This window comes from Protopterus annectens, chromosome 3.part0 (genome assembly GCF_019279795.1).
Source record: "Protopterus annectens isolate FY-2018-M chromosome 3.part0, PAN1.0, whole genome shotgun sequence".
Taxonomy (NCBI): domain Eukaryota; kingdom Metazoa; phylum Chordata; order Ceratodontiformes; family Protopteridae; genus Protopterus; species Protopterus annectens.
Window position 1 is genome coordinate 1114989059 of NC_056731.1, and position 22026 is coordinate 1115011084.

Consider the following 22026-nt stretch of genomic DNA (forward strand, 5'->3'; position numbering starts at 1 on the left):
CTAGTACCTACCTATGAACCTATGAACCTATAAGAAGGATGGTGGTGTTAGGTTCTGTGTAGACTATAGGAAATTGAACAGGTATACAGAGTCAGATGCATTCCCCATGCTGAAAACAGAAGAAGCCTTAGAGCAGCTGACTGGGGCTAGGTATCTGACCATGACTGATCTGATGAAGAGATACTGGCAAGTACCCTTGACTCCCATTGCATGAAAGAGGTCAGCTTTTGTAACTACTTTTGGATTGTATGAATTTACAAGGATGCCCTTTGGAATGAAAAATGCCCCAGCAACTTTCCAGAGACTGGTAGATTGTCTTAGTAAGAGCAGAAGCTTATGTTTTAGCATACTTGGATGACATGGCTACTTTTTTAAACACAACTCACTCCCCATAGAAGCTGCCGCTGCTGTACATGCAAACGTGTTAGTTGACCACTCGGGACTGATCATTAAAAAAACAAACTAAAGACATCCTTCCTCTCACCAAAAGTAAAAGCAGTTAAAAGAAGTTGCCCAGCAAATCATTTGACCCTACAAGGAATTGCCAAAGACTGAAACTAATGCATACCACTCAGGACTGATCATTAAAAAAACAAACTAAAGACATCCCCCCTCTCACCAAAAGTAAAAGAAGTTAAAAGGAGTCATCCTGCAAATCACTGGACCCTGCAAGGAATTGTCAAAGACTGAAACTAGTGCATGTATGTTAAAAATCTGTAATTTTATGTACCTTAAATAGACACTACACTTTTGTAATGACTGTGGATTGACGTTAGCATGATCAAGCTCTACACTACAGGTAAGCGGCAAGCACCCCCCCCATATTTGTTAAATTACTAATTCTACTGCCCTTCTTCTCCAGAGTGTATTTTCCCCCTCTTCCTATCCTTTCTAACCAGACACTTACTCCCTGAAATACAATAAAACTCTGCAACTAGCCATTTTTTGTTGAATCAATATACCTTGCAACTCTGTCAGTTTTTATAACTGTTGAGTCCTTAACTTTCCCTACACAGGCTGCAACATTGCAGTAGTAGGCTGTTTTTCACTTACCTACTGATAGTCTCTTGAGCACTCCAGTGTCTCGGCCTACTGGCTCACAACTCTGTTCCCACCCCCATCCTCACACATTACTCCAATCACACCTGTCTCTCCAAGCTCCACCCACCAAGACCTGCCCTCCAAATGAAATCTATTTAGGGAACCCCACTGTTGAGGCACCATTTTTAAACACAACTCCCTCCCCTGTAGAAGCTGCCACTGCCATACATGCAAGCATGTTGGTTTGTAAGGGATTTTGCTGTTTTTGTCATTATGCATATAATTTATTATTGAAATATGATCTATTAATATGATACCACACAACGCTTTATAGTTTTAGCTTTTCTAACCAGACTGTTGGTAATACCACGTGGTAGCAATGAGTTAATCTTAGCATTGCAAGTTATACGGTGCCATTAAACAGTTTGTTGCCTTTTTTGAACCCACATTGCTTAATCTTATGTTGATTGTCTTGGCAACTGCATTTCAAAGCTATGTTTATTGCTAGAAAGCTTTGTGAGCAGTCGATACTTAATGTTGGTCTAATGCTTCTCTAGTTATGTTTTTTTGGATCCTGCACCATTTAATGCACTGTTGAATGTATAAGTGAGTAAACAGCAATGCTACTTTATCTGTATGCAGAGTTGCGAGCTGTAGACGTGTAATTGTAATCTAATGTGTCTTTAGCATTACTTAACTAGAACCTGCCTTGCCTAATACGCTGTTGAATGTATGGAAGAGTAATTAGCAATGCTACTTTTACTGTTATGTAGCATTGCGACCTGTAGATGCATAATTGTTGACTTTTGCTGTAAACAAAAGCTTACTAAAGTAATGTCTTTTGGCTTTTCCCAGTTAGGGTTCGCCACAGTGGAGCTCCGGTCCGCTAATGATTGCCAGTGGATTTTTACGGTGCCAAGTTGCCAGCCCAATGCCCAACCTTCAAAGAAGGCACACTCATTCATGCTCACACCTACCTGCATGTCTTTATCATCACTCGGCCATGGGGAGAACATGCAGATGCCACACAAAAGGTGCTCCAGCCAAGAATTGAACGGGAGAACCTTTTGCTGTGAGGCAAAAATGCTAACCGCTGCACCATTGCGGCACTGTAAACAAAAGCTTGCTAATCTCTTTTAAATGACTATTGGTTTGTTGTGGACTGGTATATATAGAAACTCGCTAGCATGGCTGAATTTGTAATGCGGTTACTGTCACCAGAGTACAGAGCCATTTTTGAATATAATGTTGGTTTAAATAACTTAAACTTAGAGCTAGCTTGGCCTGCACAGCTGAATTAGAACTGTAGTTCAATTCTGACAGCCTTTAATGAACTGAGAGTTTGTTGTTTATCTGTGCGAGTCACCAGCTCCACCTGAGTTCCTTTTAGCTGGATAATTACATTACCTTAGTGTTCTCTGACCTCCTCATGCTGTTTAGTTTGGTCATGCTGTACAATCTCGATACCTGAATGTTTTTTTATATTCCTACATGATGTGTATGTATATCATTTATATGCATTACTACTAGATGTAATTTATGTCTTTCTCAGCTTGTATCCTTTCACCCTAAGTCTTAACTAATTTTTTCCCTCTTCCAGACCACTCAGGACTGATCATTAAATAAAAAAACTAAAGACATCCCCCCTCTCACCAAAAGTAAAAGCAGTTAAAAGGAGTCGCTCAGGAAATCATTGAACACTGCAAGGAATCGTCAAAGACTGAAACTAGTGCATGTATGTTAAAAATCTGTAACTTTATGTAGCTTAAATAGACACTACACTTTTGCAATTACTGTAGATTGACTTTAGCATGGTCAAGCACTGCACTATGGGTAAGAGGCAAGCCCCCCCCCCCATATTTTTTAAATTACTAATTCTACTGCCATTCTTCTCCAGTGTGTATTTTTCTCCTCTTCCTACCCTTCATGACCAGACATTTACTCCCTGAATTACAATAAAACTCTGCAATTGGCCATTGTTTGTAGAAGCACTATACCTAGTAACTCTATCAGTTTTTATAACTGTTGAGTCCTTAACTTTACGTAAACAGGCTACAACATTGCAGTAGTAGGCTGTTTTTCACTTACCTACCGATAGTCTCTCGAGTACTCCAGTGTCTCGGCCTACTGACTCACAACTCTGTTCTCTCCCCCATCCTCACACATTATTCCAATCACACCTGTCTGTCTCTCCAAGCTCCATCCACCAAGACCTGGCCTCCAAACAAAATCTACTTAGGGAACCCCACTGTTAAGGCGCCATTTTTAAACAGAACTCACTCCCCATAGAAGCTGCCACTGCTATACATGCAAGTGTGTTAGTTGGTAAGGGATTTTGCTGTTTTTGTCCTTATTCATATAATTTATTATTGAAATATGATCTAATAATATGATACCACACAACACTTTATTGTTTTAGCTTTTCTAACCACACTGCAGGTAATACCGCGTGGTAGCAATGAGTTAATTATAGCACTACAAGTTATACGATGTCGTCTAACAGTTTGTTGCCTTCTTTGAACCCACATTGCTTAATTTTATGTTGATTGTCTTGGTGACCGTATATCAATGCTACGTTTATTGCTGTAAAGCGTTGCGAGCAGTAGATATTTAATGTTGGTTAATGCTTCTCTAGTTATGTTATTTGGATCCTGCACCACTTAATACACTGTTGAATGTATAAGTGAGTAAATAGCAATGCTACTTTATCTGTATGCAGTGTTGCAAACTGTAGACGTGTGATTTTAATCTAATATGTCTTTAGCATTACTTAGCTAGAACCTGCATTGCCTAATACGCTGTTGAATGCACAGAAGAGTAATTAGCAACGCTATTTTTACTGTTATGTAGTGTTGCGAGCTGCAGATGTATAATTGTTGATGTTTGCTGTTAACAAAAGCTTACTAATCTGTTTTAAATGACTACTGATTTGCTGTGGTAGGTAGAAACTCACTAGTGTGGTTCAATTTATAATGCGGTTACTGTCACCAGAGTACAGAAACATTTTTGAATATAATTTTGGTTTAAATAACCTAAACTTAGAGCTAGCTTGGCCTGCACAGCTAAATTAGAACTGTAGTTCAATTCAGACAGCCTTTAATGTACTGTGAGTTTGTCATTTATCTGTACAAGTCACCAGCTCCACCTGAGTTTTTTTAGCTGGATAATTATGGTACCTTAGTGTTCTCTGATCTCTTGCTGTTTAGTTCGTTCATGCTGTACAATCTCGATGCCTGAATGTTTTTTTATACTCCTACATGATGTGTATGTATACCATTTATATGCATTACTACTAGATGTAATTTATGTCTGTCTCAGCATGTATCCTTTCACCCTAAGTCTTAACTAATTTTTTTCCCTCTTCCAGACCACTTGGGACTGATCATTAAAAAAATAAACTAAAGACATTCCCCCTCTCACCAAAAGTAAAAGGAGTTAAAATGAGTCGCCCAGCAAATCATTGGACCCTGCAAGGAATTGTTAAAGACTGAAACTAGTGCACATATGTTTAAAATCTGTAATTTTATGTACCTTAAATAGCGACTACACTTTTGTAATTACCGTAGATTGACTTTTGCGTGGTCAAGCACTGCACTGTGGGTAAGCGGGTCTATATTATAACTTCGAAGATGTAAAACTTCGTATGTCATAATATCGAACACACTACATCGATGGATGAAAATAGCAAAGCCTCGGAACATCAAAATCTTACCTAGGGCAAGATTTCAGTGGGCCGTTCCGTGGCTTCACTATTTCTTCCACTGTAGTGCGAGAGTTATGGACCTTAGGTTTAGGGTGTGGGTTAAGGTAAGTGGATAGTTAGTAATGTATGTATGGTGTAGTGTAGGGTTGGGTTTTGTTAACTGTATGTGTGTGGTTTATTTATTTTGGTGTGCTTATGTTGTGTGTATTTTTCTTGGAACAGCAAATTTTTTTCCTGGGAAAAAATTCGCTATTCTGAGCAGTCGATGTTATCATAATTCGAAATTCCAAGTTCAAACTTATGATGTTCGATATTTTGGGATTTCAAATATATGATATAGACCTGGGTAAGCAGCAAGCGTCCCCCCCATATTTGCTAAATTGATAATTCTACTGCCCTTCTTCTCCAGAGTGTATTTTCCTCCTCTTCCGACCCTTTGTGACCATACACTTACTCCCTGAATTAAATTCAAACTCTGCAATTGGCCATTTTTTGTAGAAGCATTATACCTAGTAACTCTATCAGTTTTTATAACTTTTGTGTCCTTAACTTTACCTACACAGGCTACAGCATTGCAGTAGTAAGCTGTTTTTCACTTACCTACTGATAGTCTCTCCAGCACTCCAGTGTCTCGGCCCACTGACTCACAACTCTGTTCCCTCCCACATCCTCACACATTACTCCAATCACACCTGCCTGTCTCTCCAAGCTCCACCCATCAAGACCTGCCCTCCAAATGAAATCTACTAAGGGAACCCCAGTGTTGCGAAGCCATTTTTAAACACAACTCACTCCCCATAGAAGCTGCCGCTGCCGTACATGCAGGGGTGTTAGTTGGTAAGGGATTTTGTTGGTTTTGTCCTTATGCCTATAATTTATTATTCAAATATGATCTAATAATATGATATCACACAACGCTCTATTGTTTTAGCTTTTCTAATCTCACTGCAGGTAATATCGCATGGTAGCAACGAGTTACTCTTTGCATTGCAAGTTATACGGTACCATCTAAGAGTTTCTTGCATTTTCTGAACCCACATTGCTTAATCTTATGTTAAATGTCTTGGCGACTGCATACCAATGCTACGTTCATTGCTAGAAAGCGTTGTGAGCAGTAGATACTTAATGTTGGTCTAATGTTTCACTAGTTATATTATTTGGATCCTGCACCACTTAATACACCGTTAAAAGCATAAGTGAGTAAATAGCAATGCTACTTTATCTGTATGCAGTGTTGCGAGCTGTAGATGTGTGATTTTAATCTAATGTATCTTTAGCATTACTTAACTAAAACCTGCATTGCCTAATACACTATTGAATGCATGGAAGAGTAATTAGCAATGCTAATTTTACTGTTATGTAGCATTGCGAGCTGTAGATGCATAATTGTTGACTTTTGCTGTTAAAAAAAGCTTACTAATCTATTTTCAATGACTGTTGGTTTGTTGTGGACCAGTATATGTAGAAACTCACTAGCATGGGTCAATTTCTTATGCGGTTACTGTCACCAGAGTGCAGAGCCATTTTTGAATATAATTTTGGTTTAAATAACTTAGACTTATAGCTAGCTTGGCCAGTACAACTAAATTAGAACTGTAGTTCAATTCAGACAGCCTTTAATGAACTGTGAGTTTGTCATTTATCTGTGCAAGTCGCCAGCTCATCCTGAGTTTTTTTTAGTTGGATAATTATGGTACCTTAGTGTTTTCTGACCTCCTCATGCTCTTTAGTTTGGTCATGCTGTACAATCTTGATACCTGAATGTTTTTGTATACTCCTACATGATCTGTATGTATATCATTTATATGCATTACTACTAGATGTAATTTATGTCGTTCTCAGCTTGTATCCTTTCACCATAAGTCTTAACTAATTTTTTCGCTCTTCCAGACCACTCAGGACTGATCATTAAAAAAACAAACTAAAGACATTCCCCCTCTCACTAAAAGTAAAAGCAGTTAAAAGGAGTTTCCCAGAAAATCATTGGACCCTGCAAGGAATTGTCAAAGACTGAAACTAGTGCATGTACGTTAAAAATCTGTAATTTTATGTACCTTAAATAGAGACTATACTTTTGTAATTATCATAAATTGACTTTAGTGTGGTCAAGTGCTGCACTATGGGTAAGCAGCAAGCGTCCCCCCCATATTTGTTAAATTACTAATTCTGCTGCCCTTCTTCTCCAGAGTGTATTTTACTCCTCTTCCTACCCTTCCTGACCAGACACTTACTCCTTAAATTAAAAAACTCATTATCTGGCCATTTTTTGTAGAAGCATTATACCTAGCAACTCTATCAGTTTTTATAACGGTTGAGTCCTTAACTTTACCTACACAAGCTACAACACTGCAGGAGTAGCCTTTTTTTCACTTACCTACTGTTAGTCTCTCGAGCACTCCAGTTTCTTGGCCTACTGGCTCACAACTCTGTTCCCTCCCCCATCCTTACACATTACTCCAATCACACCTGTCTGGCTCTCCAAGCTCCACCCACCAAGACCTGCCCTCCAAGTGAAATCTACTTAGGGAATCCCATTGTTGAAGCACCATTTTTAAACTCCTCCATAGAAGCTGCCACTGTCATACATGCAAGTCTGTTAGTTGGTAAGGGATTTTGCTGTTTTTGTCCTTATGCATATAATTTATTATTGAAATATGATCTAATAATATGACACCACACAATGCTCTATTGTTTTAGCTTTTCTAACCACATTGTGGGTAATACAGATTGGTAGCAATGAGTTAATCTTAGCATTGCAAGTTATACAGTGCCATGTAACAGTTTGTTGCCTTTTTTGAACCCACATTGCTTAATCTTCTATTGATTGTATTGGTGACTGCATTTCAATGCTGTGTTTATTGCTAGAAAGTGTTGCGAGCAGTAGATACTTAATGTTGGTCTAATGCTTCACTAGTTATATTATTTGGATCCTGCACCGCTTAAAACTAGAACCTGCATTGCCTAATACGCTGTTGAATGTATGGAAGAGTAATTAGCAATGCTACATTTACTGTTATGTAGCATTGCGAGCTGTAGATGCATAATTGTTAACTTTTGCTGTAAACAAAAGCTTTCTAATCTGTGTTAAATGACTATTGGTTTGCTGTGGACTGGTTAATGTAGAAACTCGCTAGCGTGGTTCAATTTGTAATGTGGTTACTGTCACCAGAGTGCAGAGCCACTTTTGAATATAATTTTGGTTTAAATAACTTAAACTTAGAGCTAGCTTGGCCTGCACAGCTGAATTAGAGATGTAATCAATTCAGACAGCTTTTAATGAACTGTGAGTTTGTCGTTTATCTGTACAAGTCACCAGCTCTATGTGAGTTCCTTTTAGTTGGATAATTACAGTACCTTAGTATTCTCTGACCTCCTCATGCTGTTTAATTCATTCATGCTATACAATCTCGATACCTGAATTTTTTTATACTCCTACATGATGTGTATGTATATCATTTATATGCATTACTACTAGATGTAATTTATGTGTGTTTCTGCTTGTATCCTTTCACCATAAGTCTTAACTAATTTTTTCCCTCTTCCAGACCACTCAGGACTGATCATTAAAAAACAAACTAAAGACATACCCTCTCTTACCAAAAGCAAAAGCAGTTAAAAGGAGTCACCCAGCAAATCATTGGACCCTGCAAGAAATTGTCAGAAACTGAAACTAGTGCATGTATGTTAAAAATCTGTAATTGTATGTACCTTAAATAGAGACTACACTTTTGTAATTACTGTAGATTGACTTTAGTGTGGTCAAGTGCTGCACTTCAGGTAAGCGGCAAGCATGACCCCCCATATTTGTTAAATTACTAATTCTACTGCCCTTCTTCTCCAGAGTGTATTTTCTTCCTCTTCCTACCCTTCCTGACCAGATACTTACTCCCTGAATTACAATAAAACTCTGCAACTGGCCTTTTTTTGTAGAAGCAATATACGTAGTAACTATCAGTTTTTATAACTGTTGAGTCCTTAACTTTACCTACACAGGCTACAACATTGCAGTAGTAGGCTGTTTTTTCACTTACCTAGTGACAGTCTCTCGAGCACTCCAGTGTCTTGTCCTACTGGCTCTGCCCACTCTTCTACCCTACCCCCTTCTCACCCAACCCATAGCAATTAGATTTAAAGTTACAAACCCAATCCACCTTAATTCCCATACTCCCAATTAGCCTATCATACCACACACACCATCTCCCCCATAGCAACACTCAGCTCCACACCCTTATCACTACACCCTTAATACAACTCCCAGCCTACACAGCTATAAATTATTAGCTTTATACGCACCCCACTCTTTCTGAAACTAGACAAAATGAAGAGTACACAACAATCCCAGCTACTAAAAGCATTATTCTACCCATTAATAATCCTCACTCTGCTTTTGCTTTCCATACTGTCCTCCTACCATACTCAACTCTATACCAACACCCCAGCCCATTGGCAAACAGACTCCATAGCCACTACCATAAAACAAAAAAACTTCCCTATAATACCTTATGACCTTACCATCTCCCAATCCTTCTCTAACCTACACAATAAACTGACAGTCAAAACTAACCCTCACTCGTCTCAAAGACAAACTAAAATAATTCACAAACTACATAAACTCTATCTATGCCTACTCTAAAAACTCACTTCTTGTGGTGACATACACCCTAATCCAGGACCCATTTCATCAATCAACTCAAACTCAAATCCTCTAAATCCCCTATACCGCAGACCTGCCTCATCACTCCAGTTCTTAAACCTAAATGTAAGAAGCATACTTAACAAAATTCAGGACCTGCATGCCTTACTAGTTCTATATAAACCAGATATCACTGTGGTAACTGAAACATGGCTTAAACCAGAACACCACAATAATGAGATCACAGCCTCAAGCTATAATATTATACACAGGGATAGATTAGAAAAAAAGGAGGAGGTATAGCAATACTATTCCAAAATCATCTAACCATAGAACAATTTGATTATGACACCCAAGAAGTCAAACGTAGAACTAATCTTAGCCAAACTAAAACTCCAACAAACATATAATTATTGCAGGTGGCTACATCCCACCAGGCAATAACATTACTATTATGGAAAGTCTGTTGAACTGTATCTCAAACACCCTGCCACAAGAAACTGTACTATTAGGTGACTTTAATATTGACTGGCTGAATTGCTCAAGCCTCAATCCCACTACTCACATTAACCTATATGGGTTTGCCCAAATAATATCTACCCCAACCAGAACAGATAAAACATCCAATGTGAATCCATCTTAGATTGGATTCTGCTATCTGATCCCACTCTTGCACAGCATTCTGTCTGTCTTCCTGATAGTCTAAGTCACCATCAACCAACCTACCTAATTAGGAACAGACCCCAACACATTAACCAGCTCATCCTCAGAGTAGTACGTAAGAAAAACACCTTTATAACTACTGACTTCATCAGTTCACTGAAAAGCTGTAATTGGACTCCACTAAAACAACTACATCTTGATGAAGCTGTGCAGTATGTTAACTCAACCTTCTTAAAAATTTTAAACCATCGCCCACCCTCCAGAACCACAAGAATAAAAACTATGTGCCATGGCTAAAAAAAGACACTAGAAATATAATGAAAGAAAGGGACAAGGCCTGGATTCAATTTCATTAACACAAAGCCACTATCAATTTCATAAACACAAAGCCACTAATCTGTGACAAAACTATCTAGAACTCTAAAACAAAGTCAAAAAACTAATTAAACTTGATAAAACCAACTATTGCAAAAGCATGCAAGAAAAACACACTCACAACCATAAGAAATTCTGGGTCACAATAAATAATATACTGCACACAGGAAAAGCCACTACTCCAACCCCTGTATTACCAAACAACCACTACAACATTTCCACACAATTTAACAAATTATTTACTGAAACAGTTCAAACCCTTGCCACTGCCCAAAATAGTATTAGTAGCCCCATACCAATAGCTACTCCATCTCACCCTATTACACAAAATAATTCCCCCAGCATTTCTCTGCACCCTGTTCCCACTAAAGTAATTTCCAAACTCCTTAAGAAACTCAAACCAACCACACTGGCTGCTGATAACTTACTTACCTGGAGATTTCCTTCAAATATGAGCAAAAGATATAGCCTACCCTGTGTCCATCCTCATAAATAGGTCACTAGCTGAATGCAAGGTACCTAACTCATGGAAAACATCTCATATTATTCCACTGCACAAAGGAGGTAACTGCTTAGAACTCACCAACAAATGCCCAATCACAATCCTCTCACCTTTATCCAAAATATTAGAATGAGTTGTTCATTCCCAACTAATGCAGTACCTCCTAAAAAATAACTTACTCTCCAAACTCAACATGGCTTTAGACTTTCCCATAGCACTACCACAGTGTTACTATCATTCACCGACATAGTTAAACACCATAGAAACAAGGGACCCTTTGTATCTTCCATTTTCATAAACTTGTCAAAAGTCTTTGACATGGTAAACCACAGTATGCTTCTTGACATTCTATCTACCCTAAACCTAACCACCTCCACTATATCATGGTTCAGTAGCTACGCATCTGGCTGTCAGCAAGCAGTCTTATAGCAAGACCAGCTTCCCCATATTACCACTAGAGCCTTAAGATCTAGTAACCAGTACCTAACAAATGCTATCAAATATAAAAATGATGCTGGTAAATCACTTTTTTGCCTGCACTAGTGCCAAGATCTGAAACTCACTACCAAGCAAATAACTAGTACTATCTCAACTATTCAATTTAAAAAAACTCCTGAAAACCCACTATAGAAATAACTGGCTTTGCTCTTGCTACTCCTCAGGATAACTCATACCAAATCACTGTTGCAATGATTCTTTCTAGGGTCAAAGGTCTTACTTTTTCCCCTGAAAAGTTTGATAACCTGCTGTTAGTTACTCCACGGTACTAGTATTGCGGCTCAGAACAACCATTATATCCTAAAAAAAAAAAAAGAATGTCATGTCTTGTTGTTGTATCTTTCAGCTTTTCCCGGTTAGCGGTCACCACAGTGGAACTCCGTTCCACTAATGATTGGTAGTTGATTTTTACATGCCGAGTTACCAGCCCTGAGTCACAACCTTCAATGAAGGTATGCCCATTCACGCATGTCTCCACGCAGAAGACGCTCTAGCTGAGAATCAAACTGGACAGCGTCTTACTGTGAGGCGTCAACGCTACCGCAGCACCACCACCACGGGTCCTAAAATAAAAAAGAATAATTTTATTAATTACACTGTTAATGAATGCTAAATAATGCTGTACTATGTACTTTAATAATTGTCTTTACTGGACTGTATGTTTAGAAATAGGCTTGATTTCTCACATGTATTGTAAAGATGTCTCATATGTATTCTACATTGTTGTATGTACTGTACTGGAGCTTTTCTCCCCAGGCCTCCGTTGAATATGGTTACTGGTTACTGGATCTGTGCCCAGTCTGACTTTCCTGGTAAACAAATGTAAAATAAAATAAAAATAAAATAAAATTATAGCCATTCCTGGCAAGAGCACCTTCAACATGTTAGGGAGGTCTTGGGTAGATTGAAAATGGCTGGATTAACCATTAAACCCAGTTAAGTGTTAGGTGGGTATGGCAGCTGTCACTTACTTAGGACACAGAGTAAGGAGTGGTAAGATTAGGCCAGAACCTGTCAAAGTGGAAGCTATTTAAGCATGGCCAGTTCATTTTACTAAAAAACAAGTGAGAGCATTTCTAGAAACAGCAGGGTACTATAGAAAATGTGTCCCCAATTACAGTACAATAGCTGCACCCCTTACTGATCTAACTAGTAAAAATAAACTGGATAAGGTAGTGTGGACCACAGATTGCAAACAGGCATTCCAAAAACTTAAAATAGATTTTGGGAGGAGCCCCTGTGTTAGCCAGCCCAGATTATAGTAAAGAATGTGTTGTCAAGTAGATGCTTCATATTATGGGATAGTGGCTTTACTCAGCCAAGTTTCCACAGAAGGAGAATAGTATCACCGTGGGGTTAATAATGCCAATGCAAATAGATTGCCCAGGAGAGGAGTGGGTTGATATTCCCAAACAGACTCATTTTTCTGAACCGTCGCTTTTTAAGGTTCACTTGAAAATCATGCTTGAGTCACAGGGGGGAGAAATGTGAAGAAATTAGATGCTTATCTGTGCTAGCATGCCTAGCTGAAGTTTTGTGCATTATTTCAGATTAACTTGTGTATTATATGCCAGCATGACAAGCTATGATATTGTAACTAAGTTCTTACATGTTGATTTATAATCTGTTTGTACAGAATGTTTTAAAGTCTTGAACAGTGTTCTTTTACATTTCTAACCGCTCATATTTTTGAAGAAGATTCTAATTGCACTTTCTTTCAGAATCAGCTGATGTGTAGATGATGTAATCGGAATGCTGACAGTTGCTATGTGTTACTGTCAGAGGCTGAAAGACAGGAAAAAATTTTAGTAAACAGCTATCAGTTAATTTTCAAAATATGAAATGAAAATTAGAATTGGAAGAGTTGTGACAGTTAAGCTAGTCTGTAAAAGAGCTTGCTGAAAGCAATTGTTGCCAATTAACAGCCAGTTATAGTTATAGCTGACATTCTTTCACAGTTGTACTGTGCAGTGGATACCCAAAAGGACTTACCAAGAACTGTAGGCTTGCCTTTGCTCTGTTGTAATAATTTATTTTAGATCAAGGACAGTGTTCTTTAGTCAGACAGAAAAGTTATAACTAATCAGTTAGAGTTTTTCTAAATGTTGGATTTCTATCCTTCGGTATTGATTTCATTTTCCTGGTGATTGAGTTCTGTTTGTTATTGGAAATTACTGTTTTATACTTTTGAATAATTTTGCTCATTATTAAATATTTTTATTAACTTACATTGTGGCTGGTCAATCAGTGTTTTCTTTAGCAATTTGAGAGTGCTTATACCTGCTTTGATAATTTCACGGGCCACTCCAAAAGCCTGTCTGTTTTAGGTCATTTGCTATCATTTGTTTTAATATCTAATTTTCATAATTGGACACCCCTTTCAAAGGGTATGTAGGCTCATGTAACCATATTATTTTCGGGAAGGGGCACAGCTGGAAATCTATGTCAGGCTTTCCCAGAAGTGTTTAGATGTATGAGATTTAATTTATTTAAGTGTGAGTGTATCAGAGGTCCTAAACTGGGGCACATTGCTCTGAAGTGTGTAATAAGGAGTTACATTAAGGGTGGACAGAAGTATACAGTCTAGTCCCAGGTTATAGAGCATGTTCCTGTTGTGCTTTTAGGGGAAAATTGTGAAACATTACTCCCGTGTAAGGTGATGGCCTCACATTAGAGTTAGTAGTGAGGACTGAAGCTCCTTAGTTACTGACCCAGGATAGTGGGGAATGTCACATTATTGTTGGCAGCCTGGTGGGATATTAACCACAAATTACAACTTGTTTATGTGGAGAACACAGAAAAGAGCTTATTACTTTGGGATATATCTGCAAAGAGGTTACTGAACCTGAGAAGTTATGCTTGCATTTTATCATACTATATGGTATGCTATATACTGCATAAGCTGAAATGCAATTAAGAAAAATCAGTTTAATAGTTTTGTATACATATTTTGATTAACAAAGGCTACACGTTTATCCTTGAAGACTTTTTGAGCTGAAGCACTAGAGTAACTTCGTGGATTTGTGTTTTATATAATAAATATATCTTCTACTGGTTTTGCGAGCCTTTGTTGCTTTATCTTTGGATTTTTGCTCTTTGTTGTGGTGCAGCTGCACTTTTATTTGTATGCATTACATAGAAGTATACGGATGGTGTGGGCATGTTTCTCAGGGCATTTCACAGGTACACAGGATTGGCAATACCTTAACATGGAATGTTCTGTCGTACATTTGTAGACATGTTTCAGGGACAGTTCATTTGATAGTCTTTTTAGCATTTCAAACATGGTTTGCTAGCAAAATGTTTTGTTTGCCTGTTTTTTTTTGGGGGGGGAGCAAAGCTGCATTTCTGTTATGGCATAAACAAAGATATGCTGCTTTTGTTACTCTCCTTCCTTTGCATCCAGCCTGCTGTTCATATTTCAAATATCTAGACTGTTTTATGTTTCTCCAGTGGTTTATACTGAACTGTTAACTTTTCTGTTTTATCTGAGAGCAGTTATTTTTAAGTTATGTGATAGTTATATGTATTATCTTGCTGTTTTCTTTTGGGACATCTAGGACTATGCTACCCAGGCATCTCAGTCCATGAAAACCATCCTTCACTGACCGTGAGAACCAGGTCATTGTGGACACTTTTAGGTGACACAGTGCCTTCCTGCTTGAGATGTCACATGCAGATATGGCAGGCAGAAGACAAATTTGGCAACAGTTTGTTGAAAATATTAATGCAGTAGGTGGCCACAACAGGACATACAATCAGGTGCACCATAGGGCCACTGACATGATCTCATCTACACAGAGGAGAGCAGCTGTAGTGGCCCATGATCAGATGGGTACTGGGGGGAGCCTGCTGCAGAGCCATCAGTAACAAAAAATGAAGAGTTCCTATCCACTGTCAGGGATCCAGACAGCTCCCAGGAAAGTGCAGAACAACATGTACCTGACATTGGTGCTATTGTTTCAGGAACAGCAAGCATGTCTCAGGAGGAGCTTCCAGGTAACCTTTTGTATCTCCATTGTTAAATACTGTTGTATAGTACAACAATTTAAATCAGTACATTAGTTCTGTTTCACAAGACATTTTTAGGGGGGGGTTAAAGATTGCTACAGTTAACAACACATTTTCTGATTTATTACACATGGCCTTAGGAAGGACTTGTCATCCAAGTTCTTGTTGAAAGTATAGTTAATTGGCATATACAGGAGAGAAGGTATTACCCCTGTGTTACTGTTAATTGTGATGATGTTGTCCTTACCTTTTGTTTACCTTCTTCCCAAACTCTCTGGCATAGGGAGCATACCATCATCTCCACATGGTAAGTCAAACATTTTTATATCAGTACTGCTGAGCAATTCAAAATAATATTTTAGTGTGTGATGTTGATGTCAGGACTGTTGTGTGTATTGCTGTACTGTGTAATAGTGGCACCACTTTTATTTTATTAGCATTTATTGGAGTGTAGTAGTGTATGTATTAATTGTTCCTGTGTTTGTTGCTTATTATCACGGGTGATCCCAACAGTGGAAGTGTGGGACTTCTATCATCCGATATCAGAGTATCAGCAGGGGAGATACAGTCAGAGGGTGCAGATGCTGAATCTGACACAGAGGTTGATATACAACCATCCCCTGTAATTCCACTGGGCACAGCCAGTAGGCTTATGCCTACTCAATCCAGTGGGGCAACAGATATTGGACAAGTGGAGGGTAAGACAATTGATCAAGGAAGTATGATTACTGTGGTTTCAGTGCCTGTTGACTCTGGCCATAGCCAAAGTGTGGGCAAGGTGCCATGCAGGAGAGTTGTTAGGGGTGCCAGAAGGATGCCTGCTGTCCATCTTCCACCTGATCCACGTGTCTCTTCTCATTCCACTCAATGTATGTTTAGGGCCATCATGGAGGCACAGACACGTTCCCATAGGTGCTCCAGACAAATGCTTAGGGTTGTAGATGTGACACAGACTGACATTCATGACTGCCTCCACCATATTCCGATTCACTGGATTGGATAAATGACACCCTGGAATGGGCAGTGTCTCTCACAGAACATCTGCTAGGAGGGGGATGACATTCTCTTGGGTGTAGGTCAGCCAGATCATCTGCTGTTAGCCAACGTGGCCATCCCCAGTCACACTCCCATAGTAGCAGTACTTCCACTGCTCCCTCAGTGGTTGAGCTATCCACACCCAGACTTGGCAGGCAATGGGGTCATAGTCATGGGTGTTCTTGTGAGGGGAGCTTGTCCATCAGACATCAGTCACATTCAGCTAGCAGCAGTGCATCTGACAGTGGGCGTGGAAGTGCCAGTGCAACTCCTGGCAGATCCGGTTTTCGTGCCTGCTTATGACAGCAATGAACTGCTACCTCTACCATGCATGGCTCACACCTTTCAGTCATACCAAGACATAGAGCTAGCACAGAGCTTGGCTGTGTTCATGCAGGCACTCACATACCAATTTCACCCGGAGAATCTATAGAGACACACACACAACACTTACAAATAATTTTGTCTCACTGATCATTTGTTGCTTATCCAAATGTCTGACTGCTTCTCTTTCTTACTCACACACTCTCACCTACCTTTTTGTCAGCCTAGGCTTCTTGCCTCCCCACACAACTCTCTAAGCAAGTGACGATAACTGTACCATATCCCTGTCCTGTATCTTTTGGATTCAGGGATACATATGCTTTGTGTCTGATGCTCAGAGTACATAGCTGACTTAGTGCTTACTATATCTACATTTGTGATGTTGAATTGGTAATTGTACCTATGACTTATATTGGTCTTAGAATGATAGACAGTTGATAGTATCAAAATGTTTCCATCTCTGTTGCTAATGATCTTGTGAGGGTTGTGAAGTCTGAAACTGCAATGTATATCATTACTTTCTATCTTCTCTCATTAATAATTTTCCAGTACAAATGTATGGTACTACACTGAGGGCATGCATTGAGCATCAGTACTTTTGAGAGGGTTACTATTATGTTATCGAAGTTCCGAAACTTCGAACACCATAAGGTTGAAACCTTATGGTCGAAGTTTCAGAACTTCAATAACATTAAAAAAAAAGAAAAACAAAAGAAAACAAATAAACTGTTTCAAGCAGGAAGGCAAACCCCCCTGCACCTCCCACACCCCCTGCTATTTAAATATACCAACTCTAAGATTACACTACAGTGCATTAAAGGGAAATCTTCCCTTTCCGCACTGTATTGTGATCTCAGAGTTGGTATATTTAAAAAGCGGGGGGTGTGGGGGGGTGCAGGGGGGCTTGCCCCTCTCTTGCAACAGTCAGGCACTAGTTAGGGTTTTTCTTTATTTATTTTTTTTGTTCGAATTCCTGAAACTTCGAACATCTGAGTTTGACATTCTCAGGTTCGAAGTTTCAGGGATTCGACAACGTAATAGGAACCCCTTTTGAGAGGTATGACTGTGTGAATCTTTGATGCCTGAGGCCTACTACTTAACAATGGACACATATAAGTCAAATAAGTCTCTGCTGTCACATGTTAAGGTCATTTCTATACACATCTCACACCTTTTGCTTGCTTACACCACCAAGTTACAACATGCAAGAATATGCCAATCGTTCATATTATAACATAATATACTCCAGGTTCAGCACTTACCTTGTAACTCCAATAGTTGCAACATTTGCAGTTCAGGGTTGACTCTGTCCGATGAAAGCAGTACACAGACAATACTTGGGTAGGTAAAGATTGTGAGAGTTGCATGGCATCAATGTTACTATATGTATGTGGATAATAGGAAGGTTTTAGGCCCTTAGGTGGTGAGTGAGTGTAATATGCTTTGTCTCTTAGCCAATTTGAGGGCATATTGAGCACACCTACATCTGCTGACACCCACAGCAGCTGCTGCCCCCCCCCGACTCCTCATCTGCATGTGGCTGTGGTGACCTTGCCATTGGTGGTGGAATGTGTGCCCCATCCCCTTGTTGATCCTGCTGAAGCTATTTTCTCAGGATGATGTTGTGTAGCATGGCACATACTGTGAATATTTCAATACATGTCCATGGATTGTACTGCAGGGCTCCCCCAGATGTATCTAGGCACCAGAACTGTGACTTCAGCAGCCTAAACACATGCTCTATGATATTTCTGGTTTGAGCATGTGCATCATTATGGTGTTCTTCAGCAGGTATGTGTGCATTTCTGATGGGTGTCATCAATCACGGTTCCAGTGCATAACCTGCATCCCCCAGTAAATGACCCTGTGGGATATCCCCCCTAGTGAACATCTAACACAGTTGGGAGGTGTGCCAGACATGTGAGTCGTGGTAACTGCCTGGGATGCCAACACACACATTCAAGATACCTCCATTTGCATTACACACGACTTGGCAGTTAATAGAGTGGAAACCCTTTCTACTAATGTAGAACCTTCCCTGTTCCCTGGGTGGTGCCTTAATTTCTACATGTGTGCAATCTATGGCACCCAGTACTTCAGGGTAGTGTGCTACAGGGTAGAACTCCTGCATTATCCTGGCCCTGTCCTCAGGACTATAGGGAAAATATATGTTCCCACTAGCATGTTAGAGTATAGCATTCAGGAATTGATGGAGGATCTTGGATGCTGATGCCTGTGACACTGCCAGCATGTCCCCTATTGGTCTCTGAAAGGTACCTGTAGCTAAAATTCTAAGTGCTACACATACCTTTGTTTCCACTGGGATGGGTTCCCCTTGGTCTGCACTGGCCCTGAGTTGAGGACAACAGAGATTGCAGAGTTCCTCTAGTGTATCTCTGTCCACCCTGTAGCGCTCTACAATTTCCATATCATGCAGATTGTGATAAGTTACCCAGGGTCTGGAAACTCTTCTCCTTCCTGGCCTTGGTCTGTTATCAGCAGCAGCATTGACGTCAGCCTGTTGTACATACACATTCATTAAAGCAACAGCAGCCCCTAACATTGTTTCTATGTAGACTCCTTTCCATGGCTGTATTCCAATAGATTTTGGAATTCCCAAAGAAAACCAACATAGTGTCTACATGCTTGCTGTATAGCTTGTTGAATAGCTTCTCTATCTTGAATTGGTCATTAGCATAGAATTCAGCTGCTTATACTGTAATTTGCATTCCACGGTGTTTAGCTTATTTGCATAGCCCTACACACTGTGTAGCACACAAGCTGCGCACACGGTGGAAATGGACCATGTAGGTGTTATTGAATCTGACTGTCTGACTATATTGCAGCACTAAAAAGTATTCTACAGCTATCAGAGTTGTAAAATGTCAAGCTCCTACACACTTTTTTCATAACTATTATTACATCAAGGCAGTTAAAGTTCCATGTAGTGCAAATAATTATGATCAAGTCTACCTGATCATAATTGCCTGTTATGCAGTCTCAACATAGGTGTCATGATTTACCTCAAGAATGCAGAAAAAATGAAGGTCAAGAGTCGAATCATGACAACCATGCTGTTTCCTGGCATTCCTTTCTCAGACTCATAAGTTGGTTGTGAAACTCAAGGGATGAATCTTGACTCCCATGCCAAGAGTTTCTTGACATCCCTGTCTCAGACCTGTAACAAGCTGGCTATGACTGGAGGCCCAAGCATAATCCTCTGGGTAGTTATCTTCATATTTATTTGCTAACACATGCTCACTTTGTTTACTGATACTTAGCAGTATGAAACCATTCCTACGTACTTCATTGTTCTCTGTTACTGACTTACATTTGTGGCTAAGTACAGTGCCCTAATTTGCATACCATGAATTTTCTCTGAAGCTGTGGTTCACAGCCAGGCTGGTCAAATAACAAAACAGGAACTCCAGCTTTGAATATCTCTAAACCCAAACTGTCTAGACATGCCATCTTTTGAAACACTAAACTTTATAGTTGATTCTAGACATTATCAGTGATCTTTTAGTATGCAGTAATAGTGTACTGACAGCAGAAAATTGCTCCAAGTTTTAAAAAGCATACTAGATTGACAGGAAGAAGAGACACTTATGAAAGACATCTTGGTCTGTTTTACTTTGAATTTGCGAAAGCAAGACCTAACATTCTGGAAAAAAATGCAGTTATTAAATGAATCTATGATTGGAGAGACTGCAAAATATCCAACAATGACCTACTTCTTATCATCTTAAAAACATTTCTCATTCTTAGTTCTGTTCTTTCTACAAGTGAAACTCTGTTTTCTGAGTATTCCTGTCTAATGCAGCTCTATAGATAACATAGAATTTACTCTCCAGGAAGTGCACATATCATTTTGTGCACCTATATACCACTGTTGCATTTAGCAATTTTAACTGAAACAAATTCATATTTTACCATAAAACTTGTAATTTGTCATTGAGAAGGGTTATGTCTTTTTTGTCATCTAAGACTGATGGAATATGTCTTGCGATAAGAAAATAGAGAATTCCATAGCTCTTTGTTTTACAAAAGCTTTGATTATGTTTACAGCTGAAAAAAATGTACCAGTTCAGCATAACATTCCTTTCATAATCCACAGATGTTTAATAAGTGATGAAAGTACTAAAGACAATGAACCAGTCAGTTTAATAGTCCAAACAAGATTACATTGTGTGTGCATGTGTGCACGTGTGCGCATGTTTTGTGTGTGTGTGTGTGTGTGTGTGTGTGTGTGTGTGTGTGTGTGTGTGTGTGTGTGTGTGTGTGTGTGTCTGTGTAAATAGACATATGCACATATACACATTATACATACAAACACATACACATTAGCTGTAATCTTTATTTCATAAAAACCCTGTCCCTCAGTCCATAAGCCATCAATCAGTTCTACAATATTCATCACAGTCATTGTTTTGACCAGACTATTTCTCCAAGATGTGACCTTAAATTACAGAATTCTAGCTCTATTTTACATTAACGTACAACAGAAATAACTCTAGTTCTTCATGTATCAGAGTATCTTGCAAGGTTGTGCTGGGTGTTCCGGAAACACAATTTATACCAGTAATTCACAACATCATTGACACTTGTTCTTTTAATTAGTCCACTGCTAACAGTTGTGCTTATTTTATTGTACTCCTGCTGAGTTATTCTGCTAAATTCCTGCAGCAGACCTAGCAGTGTATGATGTTTGCTGGACCCTGTAACATCTCAAAAAAACATTCTGTTTACTGTATTGCTGCCACTGGCAGGTGATATAATGCTAAGCTGCTTCACATCTTTAAGCAAGTATCTGATAAATGTGGCTGAGGCCACAGCCTAACACTCTGCTAACAGATACTATCACATAATGAAATGCAAAATGTAAAAGCACTTTGCAGAAGGAACCGGCTATGCATTTTCTTCATTGTTCTTGAAGTCTAGAAAGTCAGGAGGAAAATTGAAATACCTACAGCAGCATAAGTGAAGATATCTGGATTTCCTCCTTGCAGGAGCATTGTTTTGAGTTATGCTTACAGTTATTTCAACATTTTCACCTTTCAGCATTTTATTATTTCACCATTTTTATTCAGTATTAAGTAAAGTGTCAAAGACCCTAATAATCCACACTAGTTTTCCCACTGTGCATAAGCAAAACACAGCTTATTAACATAGCCATAGATGTTCATGTAGCATGTGTACCATGGTATACACTTTATTATACAGTGACTGCTCATTACTATT